The following is a 15,878-nucleotide window of genomic DNA, read 5'->3' on the forward strand; positions in this document are numbered from 1 at the left end:
CTTAGCACCCAATGTCCTTATAAGTAACCCACTCTTATGTTTTAACAGCTTTATAATAAGTGATCACACTGGCTGCAATTTTTCTGATGATTGTTACTTTTTAGGCTAAACTTATGTGTGTAATATAGTAAAATCTTTAAAAAGTAAAAACTTTCTTATTAATGCCAAAAATTCTGTGAGAAGACTGAAACCAGTAGAAATGTCTCCTACCGAGCACGATGACTGTATCAGTGCCTTTTTCCTTTCAGTCTAAAGTCTGGTCTTTGACTGGACCATTGAAGACATGTCCTGACAGCGTTGTCTTGCCCATTTCCCTCAGATCAGTATATATATATATATATATATATATTTTTTATTAAGTTTTGGTCTTAATCTTCTTCCATTTGACAACTGTCGTCACAAAACTTTAGAGATGGTTTTATCCTCTATTCCTCACCACTAAATGTTATTATCTAAGTCTACAGAAATCTCTTTGGCTTTTGTGTCATAGTTTTTATCCAGCATTTTGCTGTTCTATGCTGCAGATGGAAAGAAAATAGCAGTGTACTGCTTACGAGTTTGGATTTATTCCTTGTGAAATAATAATTACTGTACAATAATTATGCTAAACAGTGAAAGCCTGATACAGAGAGAAATTGTAAATGCTGGCGTGGGCTCCCATTCCATGGTTCTTTATGTCTGTAAAACATGGAAAAATACATTTGAATCCTTGCTGTGTGGATTTTACTCTCCCAGGAGGTAGAGGAGCAGGGTCAACTCCACTAGTCCAAATGTCAAAGCGTCCTCGGGTAAAACACTGAAGTTGCCTCCTTGTGTGTGAATTAAACTTCACATTGGATTAAAGCGTGTGACTAAATGAGAATGTAAACAAAGTAAATGTTCATCTATAGCTAATGTAGACTAACATACAATTAAAGCTAAAGGATGTAAGTGTTTGACAAAACAATTGTGGCATTTGATAGGCAAATTATAACTTCTGGACCTGCTTCTATATGTGTGAGTGAAGCTCACGTTTCTAACTAGCTGTCCAGAACATGTTTCAATCAAGCACAGTACATAATACAACTTATACAGCACGTTACAAGCAGGACTGAGGCTGTAAAACACAGTTTGTGCTGTAGATGTGCAGCCTGCCATCGTCAGTTTACAATGCTGATTTGCTCTCTGTGAACGCTACACTGGATCTATGTCAAGAATATCTGCTGTTGAACTTTGGTGTTCTCTAAACCAAACAACAACGTGCAATATATTAACCCAGCAGATTCTCTGAGATAATGGTCAGATGGGCAAATTTGGGCAGTGCTGGAAGTGATAGAGCTGGAAAGTTTAACTTCTACAAAATTACAAAAAAAAAAACAAAATTAATACATTTAAAAATAATGGCAAGTTTGTATTTTAAATTGTGACTAAGTGATTTTTTTTTTCAGTCAAAAGTCAGGTCAAAATTTAGACTTTAACATTTCCTTATGTCCTGACCATGTGCATGATCCAGCTCCAGTATTTGAATGTAGTGTTTTCCCTCAGCACATTAACTTACAGTGCACACACTGGTCCTGTATCCAAATGAGTCGTTGAGATACATTATGGCTAAACAGCTCTGACTTTGCACAACGGATGGAGCAGAACTTATGTAAGTAACTATGTGACTGTTACAGTGTTGGAAGCAAATGAACTGCAGACTTGCAAAATAAGCAGGGGCTTTATGATTTGTTGTACCTCAGTACCACATTTCCCATGATTCCATGCTCTCTGCACTGACGAATGTTGCAATTTACTGTAATTGTGTGTAACACTCCCACATGTTGAGTTAGTGTAACTTTCTTCTGTTTTTAGTTGTTCATGCTGAGGTGAAGCTGTTCTCCATCTGAACACATCTCTGCATGGTCCAGTAGCTGATATGTGTGAGACATCTATTTCCTCTGAGCTCAGTCCACAAGTTCCTGTTTGATTTGTATCAGGGTTGGGGGGCGTTGGCTGCCTCGGCCCTCTCTCCGAAGAATGTATTCACTGAACTGAGAAGAGTCCACTCCTCCACCACATGACGCTGTGATCGAGAAGCCTCTCTGCTGCAAGCGCTCCAGCACCTGTAGTCACACAACAGCAGCACAAGCATGAGGTCTGGCAAGGAGCCTTAGAGCGGGACATTACACTGCACGTGTTCTTATCTGCAGTGAAAACATGGTGCCTGTTACAGTCCTAGTGAGACAATGACATGGAATTGAGGATGATCAGCTGGAGTCATAGAGTGTGTGCTGAACACAGATCGTAGGTATCCCAGTGTTAATGTTCATATTACCACAAATCTGAATAGAGCTGGCTGGCTGGTGCAGAGCACTGTCAGATGTCACAAAAAGTTGAAGCACACCCATCCATCCACATGGTCAGTATATTTACTGACCATTACAGGAACCTGAAGGTTGTCTTGTCTTTTGTAGGCACTGTGCTTACACCCATATCCAGACAATTTGACCGGGTCAAACACCTCCACCTGGTGGACACTTGAATCACACTTTCATTTCATGTAATCACATTATATATGAAAGAAAAGTCACTGATTGTGTACCGCTCTCTGATTTATCGACACTTCTCTTGTGTCTATGTTTCAATGTGTTGTGTGTCAATGACCCTCTCTAGGTAAAGTCTTTTACTCTCAGCCTGTCTGAACCGAGAGAGAGACTACATCAGAAGTAGTCCATTAGCTCCTCACTCTCTCTGTACTGATGTGAACATAGGAACATTATCTCAGTGTGCCCTCAGCCCTCTGTTCCTTTGTGCTGTACCTCTGTGTCACTGAGATTTCACCAGTGTCAAAGACAAACATAGTTAAGAAATGTGTTAACCACCAGTTTATCTCCACACAAGACATCATTGGTTCACTGTCAACATTGTCAATATATTAAAGGGATCTCTGTATGAATACTGTCTGTTCCCGATATTCCAAATAAAATGCTTTTTTTTTTTTAATCATGTCTCTGATTGTGTGTTTGTTTGGTTGTGGTCTTTAATGACATCCACATGAACATGGAAATTTCTTTCAGCACTGGCAGTGGTGGATCTACACTGTACTTTATATAATTACTTACGTGGTTACAGCAATTCTATACAAGCACCAAGTACATTCAAGTAATGAGTGGTTGGATATGCTAAACAGAGATAACACTGAACTCACTAAATTATTATTTTGGATTAGGAAAGATTAAATGTCAGTGTTCAGCTTCAGTCATTAACATTAAAGTTTGTTTCCAGCCTGCTTTCTGTCTGAAGGTAGTTGTGCTACTAAATGCAGAATAGTAATTGAGTCTCCACTGTCTGATCTCTTACTAACTGGTGGTGAGTCTGACACTTATACCTGCACAGAGTTGAGGTGACAGTAGCCGTTGAGAGGGAAGCGAAGGATATGTGTGGAGTCCTCGTTCCAGGTAGAGGTCAGCGAGTTGGACATGATGTCTCTGACTTCGGGGAAAACCTCTTCGATCAGGGCCCAGTGGGCACTCACGCTGATCCTCTCGCCAAGTTCCGGAGCCACATGGAGCACCACGCACTCACACTCTTGACATACATTCCCACATTCCTGCTCGCTTCTCCAGCGCTCCAGTTCAGCCTGCAGAGGAGCCAGCTGGAAGAAACTGGCCTCTTCATAGAGCAGAGAGTATTCCTGCAGAACATGCACATGCAGACCCAGTTGACAACATGACATACAGGGCACAAATTCATGTGATATGATGGTTACTTGAGGCCAAAGAGGGGAGCCTGCCAGCACTGAGGACAGTGCTAGAGCATGCAGTATGCATACATACAGCCACAATTACTCTTTGGGTTGACTTAAAGCTATTGATCAGTAACAACCATATGACTGTGTGACGTCAAGCTGTTGAATGGAAAAATTGGATGCCAATACACACAGCATGGGCATTGTTCATTGACTGACAATACAACAGTGACTGTACAGGGTATCTGAAAAGTTCTAAATCAGAGGGCTATTGTTACACTAAACTCTCCTAAAGCAGGTCTCTGAGTAGTTCCTGTCTGTGGTCTATAAGCTCAACCCCTCCTCGGGCAGTCTTTCGCTGTGATTTGGGACTGTTCAGACACACTGCAGTGATGTGGTAGCACCTGTTCAAAGCTCTAGACAGACACTCACTTTGAAGTCATCAGGGATGAGTAGTTTTGAGGTCCGGAGGAAGTTGAGTATGTAGCGGAACATGTGGCCATCTCGATCGATGAAGTAGTGCTGCTTTAGACTGTCTAATACTATCGGCTCTGTTCCAACAAACAGGCGGCCGATCCTGCCAGAGACAATAAAGACCAAGACAAAGAGTGTCATGTCTTCGTTAAATACTAACCACATGTTGGGGAGGCTGGACACAAATGTCCACAATGTACTACAGCAGAACCTTTTCACAGACTAAAATGTTCAGTTTTATTTTAATCTACTAGTTACATATACTTAAAGTGATGATGCAGCAGCTTTTACTCCCCATTATCCACTGCTATATTCTGACAGCAATCACTGCGCCGTGCCTGGGGATATCACTGTGACTACGACTGCTATCAGAAGTAAAAACCGCTCAACTTCATCCCAATTTCCAGTACAGTAAATGTGTAGTTGACTTTACAGTGCAGGCTCCAATTTCTATGTCTATTTTAATATTTATGTGTGCAGACATCCCATTTCTGCTGGACGTTCTGGGAGTCCTGCATATTAATACTGTAGCAATTACCTGATGCCTCTCTAGTCATTTGGAAATTGAGTATTTCCTCTCTTCTTGGTCTAAGATGACTTTATGTGTGCTTTACCTTAAGAGTAACACTGTGTTGTCAGATGAGTTGATGTAGACAAACTAGAAGTCAGATATTTTTATATGCTTAATTAATTCTTGTGGACAGGCAGCTACATTTAGGCCAAGGCTGCAGGGTTCAGTGTCTTGTCCATGGGCATTTTGGAACTGGAAGTCGATCCACTGACACTAACTGCTGATCTACAGCCTCCCCCGTACTGTGCTCACACTGAGCATTGAACACTAGGCTCCAACATGACAACCCAGCACTCCACCAATTCAGCAAATGGGCTGCATTCAACACCTTACATGAGCCACTGTTCATAGCACGGTCTAGACTGAACCTGAACACTGCAGCTAAGTGTATTGTAATGTTTTTTTTATAGGTTATGATTAAGCATTTCACATTATTTAACATGTTGGAGAGAAGGTTTCAAATGTCTAATCTGTATTAGTCAGGATCCAGAAAAAAAGCAGCATGAGAATCATTGTACATGAAAGCCAACACGGTTTATGGACCACCTGCACTTACTGGACCATAATAAAACAGTTACATAATCAGTGTAACAGGGTACACATAGTGAATGCCACTTGGAAACTCTGAAAATCACCTTGATTATTTTGGAGTGTGCAAAGCAACATGAGAGCACTAACGTTGGACTACAGAGGCCTCATAACCAGTCATCACACTGCAAGAGCATCAGGAGCAAAAAGTAAAACAAAACTCGAGGATCAAGATGAGGAGTGAGTCACGACAATACGGCAGTGTTGTATAAGAGACGTGATGTGGTGTAAGTAATCTCACTAAGAAGGTTTCTGATTCTTACACTAATTACAATATGACATACCCTTAATAATCTGCGTATTTTGTCAATCAAGGACTTTTAAAGTTAAACCGTTCACTGAAAGGCTAAAAAATAATCTCCTGAAATCCCAAAACTGAACACCTTGATTTGAAAGTCGAGTGTTTTTCAGAGCAGACGTGTCTCTCACCGTGACTCGGGGTACTTGGTGAGGGTGGCCAGGCTGCTGGTGTACATGTGTCCTCCTACATCGATGTGGACGGGTGCGTTGGTTTTGGTGAGCTGGGCTGGCGTGGGAATACCGGCAGAGCCCAGAGGAGACATGGGAGACACCGAGACCAGCTGCTGACCTGACATGTTGCTGTTGCTGCTGTCACGGCTGTCCTGAGACACAACACACACACGCTAAGCATGATCACAGTCGCTCCGTAACCTTAGGCTCGTGTTTACTGTATTAATGAAACCACAGCCCATAACCTTAAAAAGGACAAAGACAAATCCTGTATTGTGGAATGAATTCTTGTTTCTCTGTACTCCTCACTGATGAGATGATGAGCGTAGAAGGGTCCTGAACAGGGCTCCTTTTTGGTCTCTACCACCACCAATTTATTTTATTTTTTTTTAAGTTTTAAAGGGACAGTGCACGTTGGGCTTGTGGCTGGTATCCCCAGGTCACTGGGGCCTTCTTCTACAATGAGCCAACCACCCTGTACCACTGTGGCGTCCTGTGAACCAGTCATCAGGCCTGACGCACTAGGTAAAGTTTTCAAGAAGTGCTGATCATTTCGAATCGTAGCCTGGTGTCTGTCAGGTGATGCCAAAATCCCAACAGCAAGCTAGGAAATTAGAGGACAGGCTGTCAGGCACATAGATATAACTTTGCTCTGTCGGAGCACAGCTCTTCTAGATTGCCTCGCAGGCTACTTAACGACGCCAGGTGCCTGGCATGAGGCAAAGCAATAAGCTGAGAAAGAAGCGACGGGCTTCCTGGTAGGGGGCCAGTTCCTGACAGGTTGGGAACAAAGGTCCCCTGGGTTTTCACTCAGCTCTCTTTTCCGCTGTTCAGCTGTTTTCTTTCATTCTCTTCCAAAGTGTTCTCTTTTAAACCTGTTTAACTTTATTCCTTCATTTTGTTCAGTTCAGTTCAGTTTTGCTAACTTGAACAAACAGAACTTGGTACTGGACCCAAACTGCACCCATCTCTAGATCAAATCCAGACTCGCCCTGTAACTGTGTGCCGACATTAGTTAAGGAGGCTTTTTCTTATTTTTATTGTGTGTTATTGTTGAGGTTTTAGGGTTAGGATTAAGTTTGTCATTTAATTTGTACATCCGTCACAGCGGTAAGCAGGAGCTACCTAATACAGAGGTGATGAATCTTCTTAGTGCAGCCTGAACAGACACAAAGAGAGGCGTCTCTGTGGACAGGGGTCTCCTGCTCAGAGCACATCTTATCAGCAAGCCTGTGCAATAAAGGCTGCTCAGACCAGACCTGGAGCTGGAGGTCAGTTTCAGACAGTGTGTCTGCCTGTACTGTATTCTAACTGTTGTGGACTGCTACCATCTAATCATCTAGGTGTGTGTTGGTGAGAGAGAAAAAGAGAGAGACAGTGAATATTCTGGGATACAGAGAAACACCATACACAGCAAGTCCAGCCACTCATATCAGACACATCGACAGTACATACTGTACTTTCTCAGTCTGTGTGTGTGTGTGTGTGTGTGTGTGTGCGTGTGCATTCGATAACAGGTGAAGAAGCTCTGTTCACCCTGCAGCCATTACCGTAATGCATGGTGGGTAAATTCATCAGCAGGTAGAGTTACCAGTGGCAACAGAGAGACAGTCCCAGTGAGACATGGCTGCTGCTCGTCCTGCTCCTCACACTCAGTTGATGATGTATGTATGATGATAATAGAGATTTAAATATGTGACAGGAGCACAATAATATCATATGTTTCAGTCAGACATTAAATATTAAAAAAAACAAACCGCAAGGAAGTTTAGGAAATGTTGTGAGCATGGAACACTTGAATACTGTGGTACTAGTATTATACTGAAAAGTAGATCTGGTAGAAGTTTCAAGTTCAACTCTCAACTAAAAGTGCACGGACTCGCCCTTTAATAATAAGTACTTAAGTTATAGTTACTCACGGTACTGAGGTAACTGTAACTTATTTGTGCATTCCCACATTTCTACTTTCAGACAGGATTACTGTGCTCTGTACTTTTAGTTACTAGTTACTAGTTACTTTGACTCTTTACTGAGAACGGACTGCGGATTTGACGCACGCGCTGTTAACACATACTTAATAATAGGCGATGCGTAATCACGTGACCTGTGTTACCTGTGCGGCGGGCTCTGGGTGAGCACGTGCCCCGGTAGATCTCGCAGGCGGCGGCTCGCTGTCGTTCCGCTCCGCGGGCGACTCGGCGCGTGTCCCGGGGCGCACGCACAGCTTTTTGGCGTGAGGGGCCCCCGGGTCGTCCTCTGTCCCCGCTGTCCTCTCTGTCCCCTCTGTCCTCTCTGTCCTCTCTGTCCCCGCTGTTCGCTGCGGCTTCAGATCAGACTCGCGGACCCGGTGGAGGTACGGGATCACTAGCTGCAGGTGCGACTGCGCGTGGCCGTTGACCGTTTCCGAGGCAACGTAAAGCGTCGTCGTCGTCGTCCTGGAGCCCGCGGCGCCCACGATGCTGTTTAGCGTTGCTATGGAGACGGCGCCGATGCAGTGGTTGGTATAAGTCTTGGAGAGCTTAGCGGCGCGCGACAACATCTGCATCCTCGTGCCCAACAGGTTCTTACCGATGGCTTTGTTCTCGTACCACGTCATGTCGCTCGCGCAGCAGTGGTCCCGGGGCCGCTGGAAGAACGCCCTGCAGAGCGGGTTCCTCTTGGACACGTACCGGACGAAGCTGGCGTACGGACACTGCTCCGTGCCGGTCTCGTACATCCGCGGCAACGTGTCCTCGTCTGCGTCCGGGCGCTTCTTGGTCCAGGCGGCGGAGCGGGACTTGTGGTACGGCCCCAACGCTTTGAAATACACAAACTTTCTCCCGTCCTCGTCCACGGCCAGGCCGAACGAGTCCTCTTCCAGCTCCCGCTGGTTCTCTCGTCCCTGGTGCAGAAATACATGCAGGTCTCGAACCAGACCTTGTTGAGCAGCCCGAATGGCGTGTCGGTGTTGAACACAGAGGACTCGTACAGTTTCCGCAGGTCCGAGCGTGTGATGGCCTGTTTCTGCACCACGGGACCGGCGCCTTGCTCCTCCAGCCTCCGTATGACCGCGGCCAGGGTCAAGTTGGCACTGCGCAGCTCCGGGTCCTTGGTGAGGTCCAAGGTGCGGCAGTAGGGGGGCTCGTTCAGGTACCGGTTCAGTGAGCTCCGGATGCTGATCAGGGACGACTTGCTGTACAACTGGCCACTTTTGGAGCGCGCCTCCGCGTAAAAGGAGCGCAGCACCGCGCAGAGCGCCTCCTTGTCCAGAGTTTCAAAGTCCGGACTTTGGGCTTTCTCACTCAGGTACTCCCTGAAGATCCTCACTGCGTACCGGGTGGCCAGGCGGGTGTTCTCGCTCAGCCTGTTCCGCTCTGACCGCTGGAGGTCTCCGTCCAGGTGTGAGTCCAGCCCAGCGGAGAAGCTGCCGCTGAACAGTTCCGCCTCTCCCTCCTCCTCTCCTCGGTCCATACTCCGCATAACGACCGCTGGTGTTTGCGCGGCGGAACCGCTGGAGTCCAACACGGTGCTCCCCGTCTCCCACTCCACCTCCACGCCGTCTCCATCGGACTCCTCGTCCTCCTCCTCCCCAGTGATCTGGACCTCCTGGATCTCATCTTCATCTTCCTCCTCCTCCTCCTCCTCCTCCTCCTCCTCACCCCTGCTCCTCTCGGGGCAGCTCATCGGCTCCTGCTCCGTGTCTCCGCTGGCAGGCATTCTCGCCATATTGCGGTCTGTGAAGCAGTCCTCCGGCAGCGCGCATGCGCTATATTGGACCGCAGCGCTGAAAGCCTTTTGTGTTTAAGTGACCTTCAGCCGTGCACGCGCTTTTTAAGGTAGAGGGAGCGAGCGCAGCGGGAGGGTAAATTTGGAAGCGCGCTCTGTGTGAGAAAAGCTGCAGTATTGGACTGCATATTGGACCGGCAGCGGGAACACGGGGATGCTGTGAAAACCAGGCTGTGACCTCTGCTATCATCAGCTAAACAAACCCTACTAGTCCCATTCTGCTGCTACATGGATGCACAGTATGAAAGAACTCTTTAAATGAATAATCCTTATAATAAACGTTTCATCTTTATTATCTGGGAAACACACAGCTGAATGCTGGAGTGCATAAATGTTCAGAAACACACACAGAGCTACCCTGGTGCAAATCCACACACTGCACCACATGTGTGATACAGGCTGGAACTTTGTGATCCGAATATATGATGTACCTTTATGTAACATGTGTACCAAAAAGAAATGAATACACTAAAACATATCAATAGCAAGCCTCAGGCCCCCAGGCGGCCCTAAAGCCATAGCCGATATGAAATACAAATGTGCACCACTTGAATACTGCAATCAGGGGCCAGTTGGGACTGTCACAAGAGGAGCACGAACAGATTTTCCAAAAGACTCTCAGACACAGTCAATTACAAACTGTTCTGTCAGCAACGTATAATTGGTATTATTAGTTCCATTTTGTTGTTTTATGACATTTAGCAACACAGCATCAGTCCAGTGACAGCACCACCACCATTACTAGTGGCTGATGTTGAGATAGAGTGACTCAGTGTAGGAAGGAGCAAAGGAACTGGACTGTTTCAAACCAAAACACAATGTGTGTGTGTGTGTGTGTGTATTAGCACCATTATTTACCACAGGTGTCACATTAGAAAAGGATTATTTATTGTGAAGGACTTTATTGTGCAACATGGGGTAGGAAGAAATTACCTACAGTGGTGCTTGAAGGTATGTAAGAGGATTCATATATCCATGATAATAGACTTTGTCTAGTCTAAGTAGAAAAGTCCACTGTTCATATTGATATCTTGTTGTGAAGTCCGACCCCTCTCTGTGTCCATGTCTCCCTTTTCTGATGTTCTGATATATTAGCAGTTATTTTAGTAGCTTCTTAATATAGTATCCCATCATGCTCTGTGACTGCTCCCAGCTAAGAGCACTGGTTCCTCCCCTGGGCAATCATGACCTTGATTTACAGCCTGTGTCCCATGTGCTGCTCTCATTGCTTATCTTTTTTACATTGTGGTTGATAGAAAGGCAAAACAAAAGAGGTAGTAAACACAGACATAGCCACCTCAACACTTATACACTAACTGACAATAACTCAAATGACTGACAAATAACCACTACTACATCCAACCCTCATCCACCCCATAACAAACTGTAACCCCCCTCTATCTACGGTGACAACAAAAAGTAAGTGAACCACACCTGAATTCTTGTTATATTGATTGAACTCCAGGTTTGCTAACACCTGACTCTAGTTGGAGTTTATCATCACTTTGTTTGTTTAATGATATTAATTATGCTATACAGTGGCAAGAAAAAGTGTGTGAACCTTTTGGAATTTCATGGTTTTCTACATTAATTTGTCATAAAATCTGATCTGATCTTCAAGTCAATTGTATTGACAAATAAAATGTGCCAAAAATGAATAACACAAAAAAGTTCTAGTCTTTCATGTCTCTATTAAGAACAACCATAAAATGCTCATAGTGCAAGTGGATTGGAGAAATTGGAGTCAGGTGGAGTTATACCTGGAAGAATATATGTTTGGAGGTGTGGACTAGATCTATTTTGACTTACAAAAACCTCTCAAACTTTTGAGTTTGCTCCGTACAAGAAGAATATCCTTATGTGAGCCATGCCTCACCAAAAAGAACTTTCTGATCTACGATCAAGAATTGTTGATTTACATAAAGCTGAAAGGGGTTACAAAGTGATTTCAGATACTTTAGTATTCACCAGTCTACAGTTAGGTAAACAATCTACAAATGGAGACACTTTGGGACTGTGGCTCCTCTACCAAGAAGTGGGCGGCCAGTAAAAATGACCCCAAGAGCACAACAGACACTCATTAATGAGGTAAAGAAACAACCCAAGTGACAACCAAAGATTTGAGGGCATCATTTGAACTGGCTAATATCTGTGTTTATGGGTCTACAGTACATAAAACATAGAACAAGCAGGGTGTCTATAGCAGGACACCACAAAGGAATTCACTGCTCACTAAAAAGAACATTGCTGCATGCCTGAAGTTTGCCAAAGATCACATTGACACTCCACAGCAGTATTGGCAAAATGTTTTGACTGATTAAACTATGAAAGAAAGTACACACAGTACTACATCTGGTTTAGATGTGACTGGCTTAAAGGTGAGGTGTCATGAAAACTCCATCCATCCTTTAAACTGTTTATCCTTTTAAGAGTTGCAGGGGTGCTGGAGCCGATCTCAGCCGTCACTGGCTGAGAGGTGGAATACACCCTGGACACAACAAGCCGACATAAGAGACCTAGAGGTGCCTTAGACCAAGTGTTGTGTTGTTTCCACTAACCTTCCTCTGAGCTGAATAGTTACACTAGAGAGTTCCTGTCTATACCAGCAGGTGGCCTTCAGAGAGGGAAAGAAGACCATGACCTAGAACTGCAGACATACAGCAGACTAATTTGCTAAGCTTAACAATCAGTCCGAGTGGTCTTTGTCACCACTACGTTCAACATGCTGAATTGGCTCAAAACCTACTAATGCCAACCGTGCAGACACACACAAAAAAGCCATCAGCTTGGTGTGTTACAACCTATAGACCATTCACATTCATGCCCACTACCATTTAATTCACATATTCTACATAATATTGATTTTAGAATGACATATTCAATTCATAATTGATTGATTGATTGATTGGTCTCCATGAGGAAATGTTCATTCAACAGCAGCACATACTGTATATGTTGGCATTACTACACACAAACAGTTTCAATGTCCACCAACACACATGTTGAACCAGTTAAAAAACAACATTGGACTTCCTTTTTAGTATTGAATATTGGGGGTTCTATCATGTCATAATAAATAAAACTTACACTAGAAAGAAAAAGTTGGTAACACTTACAGGTTTATGTATTCTTATTATGTTTTATTGGTTGTTAATCAAATGTTTGTGAATGCATCACAAAACCCAACGAATGATCAACAATTCATTTGTTCATTTGAATAATCAACTTAAATTGTGCCTATAAAAAGTATTCACCCCCTTGGATGTTCCATCCTTTTATTGACATTAAATAGATCAGTCATAATCAGTCATGGTCAATAAAAGTTGGTGACTTTGACTAAAAAAATATGTCAGAAAATATTTAATTAATGTCAAAGTGAAAACTGGTTTCTACAAAGTAATGTCAATTAAATAAAAACATATAAGGTGAAATCAGTGTTTGCATTAATATCCATCCCTTTCAGGTCAGTATTTAGTAGATGAACCTTTGGCTGAAATCAAAGCATGAAGTCTGTGTTGCTGGGAGTGTTCCTTGTCTTCATAGTGTAATGGTATCCAGGAATACTGAAGAACCAGAGACTGAACCTTCCAGACACTGGTTAATCAGTAAATCATAAATCAGTCTCTATACAGCAATCACTCAGGTGATCCCCATTTCACTAACTGTGGGACTACTAGCACCAAATATCTGGACCTCTGTTGGATTAGGCCCGTCATTTTGAATATTAATGCAAACACTGATTTCACTTTATATATTTTTATTCAATTGACATTAGTTTGTAGAAACCTGTTTTCACTTTGACGTTAATGAGGCATTTTTTTTGTCAAAGTCACCAACTTCTATTGAACATGATTGATTTATAATAATAAAAAAATTAATAAAAGGATGAAAAATTCAAGGGGGTGAATACTTCTTATAGGTACTCTAACCCTTAGTTCTTGTTAGTGTTAATTTTTTTTAAATATTTGATTTCACCAAATGTTTAAGTGATTGTCAATTTTCCGGCCACATTTCTTGGTTCCCCACTATTCTTCCAGTTTTTTAATAATGCATTGGACAGTTCTAAACCCAATTTTAGTGGTTTTATTAATCTCCTTAGATGTTTTCTTTGCTTGATTCATGCCAATAATTTGACCCTCCTGAAACTGATTAACATCTTTTCCACGACCACAGGATGAGTCTGAGACATAGTGGTTTAAGAAATGAAAAGCTACTCACTACTTTTTTGGACGGACTTTACATGATAGATGCACCAACACTTCTTAAAAATAAATAAATAAATAAAAAATAATAAAAATAAATAAATAAATACATTTCTGATCTAGCTTCTTTAGGCTGCGGAAGGACAAACTTGGCATCCACATGAAGCTGCCAGATGCTGAACCAGGTCCTTGCTGGACTTCTGATCTCTCAAAGAAGAAGCTCTGGGAAACATCTCGGATGTTCCACTTCTGTTTTTGTCCTTGACCTTTCCAGTTTCCTCTATAGAGGTTGCACTTATTATTTGTCACTTTGGCCAACATAATGTTAAAACAAACATGTTTATTCTGATATTTTTGTGTTTTTTATCACTGTGAACATATGACCTATGTACACTAGCTGTATTCTAATCAAGTGACTACAATATAAATGGGTTAATAGTTATAATAGCACTGCCAAACCAAAGAAAAATGTAAAGGTGCCTAAGACTTTTGCACAGTACTATACATATATACATATATACATATATATATATATATATATATACAGTGAGGGAAAAAATTATTTGAACCCCAGCTGATTTTGTAAGTTTGCCCACTAACAAAGAAATGATCAGTCTATAATTTCAATGGTAGGTGTATTTGAACAGTGAGACACAACAATGACAAAAAAAATCCAGAAAAATGCGTTTCAAAAAGAGTTATAAATTAATTTGCATTTCCACGAAGGAAAGAAGTATTTGATCCCTTCGAAAAACGTGCTTTAGTACTTGGTGGCAAAACCTGTGTTGGCAATCACAGAGGTCAGCCGTTTCTTGTAGTTGGCCACAAGGTTTGCACACATCTCAGGGGGGATTTTGGCCCACTCCTCTTTGCAGATCCTCTCCAATGTTTGGCAACTCGAACCTTCAGCTCCCTCCACAGATTTTCTATGGGATTAAGGTCTGGAGACTGACTAGGCCACTCCATGACCTTAATATGCTTCTTCTTGAGCCAGTGATTTGTTGCCTTAGCCGTGTGTTTTGGATCATTGTCATGGTGGAATACCCAACCACGACCCTTTTCAATGCCCTGACTGAGGGAAGGAGGTTCTCACCCAACATTTGACGGTACATGGCCCCATCCATCCTCCCTTTGATGCGGTGCAATTGTCCTGTCCCCTTGGCAGAAAAACACCCCCAAAGCATAATGTTTCCACCTCCATATTTGACAGTGGGGATGGTGTTTTTGGAGTCATAGGCAGCCTTCCTCCTCCTCCAAACACAGCGAGTTGAGTTGATGCCAAAGAGCTCGATTTTGGTCTTATCTGACCACAACACTTTCACCCAGTCTTCCTCTGAATCAGTCAGATGTTCAGTGGCAAACTTCAAACGGGCCTGTAGATGGGCTTTCTTGAGCAGGGGGACCTTGCGGGCACAGCAGGATTTCAGTCCTTCACGGCGTAGTGTGTTACCAACTGTTTTTTTGGTGACTATGGTCCCAGCTGCCTTGAGATCATTGACAAGTTCCTCCCGAGTGGTTCTTGGCTGATTCTTCACCGTTCTCATTATCATTGAAACTCCACGAGGTGAGATCTTGCATGGAGCTCCAGACCAAGGGAGATTGGCAGTTAATTTATGTTTCTTCCATTTGCGAATGATTGCACCAACTGTTGTCACCTTCTCACCCAGCTGCTTGGCGATGGTCTTGTAGCCCATTCCAGCCTTGTGTAGGTCCACAATCTTGTCCCTGACATCCTTGGAAAGCTCTTTGGTCTTGGCCATGGTGAAGAGTTTGGAATCTGGATTGATTGATTGCTTCTGTGGACAGGTCTCTTTTATACAGGTAACGAGCTGAGAGGGCCAATGTCAGTTCGTTACCTGTATAAGATCCACCTGGGAGCTCGAGATCTTGCTGACGGATAGGGGATCAAATACTTATTTCCTTCATGGAAATGCAAATTAATTTATAACTCTTTTTGAAACGCATTTTTCTGGATTTTTTTTGTCATTGTTGTCTCTCACTATTCAAATAAACCTACCATTGAAATTATAGGCTGATCATTTCTTTGTTAGTGGGCAAACTTACAAAATCAGCTGGGGTTCAAATAATTTTTTCCCTC

The 15,878-nt window shown here is 43.1% G+C and overlaps 1 pseudogene; it reads right to left on the reverse strand.

Moving 5' to 3' along the window:
* Window positions 1-612: 612 nt before the first annotated feature.
* Window positions 613-9,389, reverse strand: LOC113151150 (annotated as a pseudogene).
* Between the last annotated feature and the right edge of the window lie 6,489 nt (window positions 9,390-15,878).

The sequence above is a fragment of the Anabas testudineus genome, chromosome 4 (genome assembly GCF_900324465.2).
Source record: "Anabas testudineus chromosome 4, fAnaTes1.2, whole genome shotgun sequence".
Taxonomy (NCBI): Eukaryota; Metazoa; Chordata; class Actinopteri; order Anabantiformes; family Anabantidae; genus Anabas; species Anabas testudineus.